Source organism: Papaver somniferum, unplaced genomic scaffold (genome assembly GCF_003573695.1).
Source record: "Papaver somniferum cultivar HN1 unplaced genomic scaffold, ASM357369v1 unplaced-scaffold_17259, whole genome shotgun sequence".
Classification (NCBI taxonomy): domain Eukaryota; kingdom Viridiplantae; phylum Streptophyta; class Magnoliopsida; order Ranunculales; family Papaveraceae; genus Papaver; species Papaver somniferum.
This window is the reverse complement of record NW_020626885.1, coordinates 1-1018: the sequence shown is the minus strand read 5'-3', so window position 1 is coordinate 1018 and position 1018 is coordinate 1. Positions and strand designations below refer to the sequence as shown.

Genomic DNA, 1018 nt, shown 5'->3' with positions numbered 1-1018 from the left:
ATTATGAGAATCCATATGAAAAGAGAACAACAATGAATGAATAAATAAAAGGGAAAATTAGGCTCAGGCCCAACCCATGGATAACCCATAATATGAGGCCCCTAGATAAAAGAGTTTTATTAGTAGGCCCTGAATTAAAAAATAAATTTAATAAAAGCGAAAAGACTAAATTAGCCTCAAGTATATAAGAGGCGTCACCTACCTTTCTCTCGTTCAGACGCCATTATTTCATTTCCAAGGAGAGAGAAAACAAATCTCACTCACCTGAAACAGAAAGAAATCTAGAAAAAAACCGAAAAAATCAAGAAATCTTCCTGAAATCTGTTCCAAAACAAAGATCGAGATCAAAAACTATTCATCATTTGCTAACCCCTAAATCAGAGAAACGGATCGAAAAAGTTTCAGATTCAAAAACCAAAAAAAATCAAAAGAAACAGTTTCAGATTCAGTTTCAGATTCAAAACCTAAATCTCCGTTGTTACTTTCCTGTTGATGAAATACTCCGACGATTAATCACTAGGTAAGTTTTGATTTGAAGCTGTTAGTTTTGATTCCTGTTGTTACTTTCCTGTTGATGAAATACTCCGACGATTAATCACTAGGTAAGTTTTGATTTGAAGCTGTTAGTTTTGATTCCTGTTGTTACTGATTCGTGGGTCGAAAATTTCTGAACTAACTCATTCTGACTGATAATTTTACAGATCGGAGAAGGAGAACAATCGTTTGTGCATAAAATCCATGAAATAACTGATTAAATAGAAACAAAGGTAAGTCATGGATGTGATATAACTGATTGATTTAGTGGATTTCATTTCTGAGATGTTACTGTTTGAAAACCCTAGAAACTCTAAGTTGAATTGCAATCAACTAACTTGATTTTATTACTACATCAACTGCAGATTCAGAATCAAATTTCTTTTGGAATAAAAATGGTGAAAGGAAAAATGAATCCCCCTAGAAAAGATGATACAATTACAGGTACTAAGTTGTGAAAACTATTGTTGTCATGGTCTCATGT

At 32.9% G+C, this 1018-nt stretch overlaps 1 long non-coding RNA gene across 1 annotated transcript; it reads left to right on the top strand.

Moving 5' to 3' along the window:
* Nucleotides 1-563: 563 nt before the first annotated feature.
* Nucleotides 564-985, top strand: LOC113337695. Its single transcript, XR_003354385.1, has 3 exons — nt 564-602; nt 702-767; nt 900-985. It is a non-coding gene; the product is annotated as an uncharacterized LOC113337695 (long non-coding RNA).
* Nucleotides 986-1018: the final 33 nt, after the last annotated feature.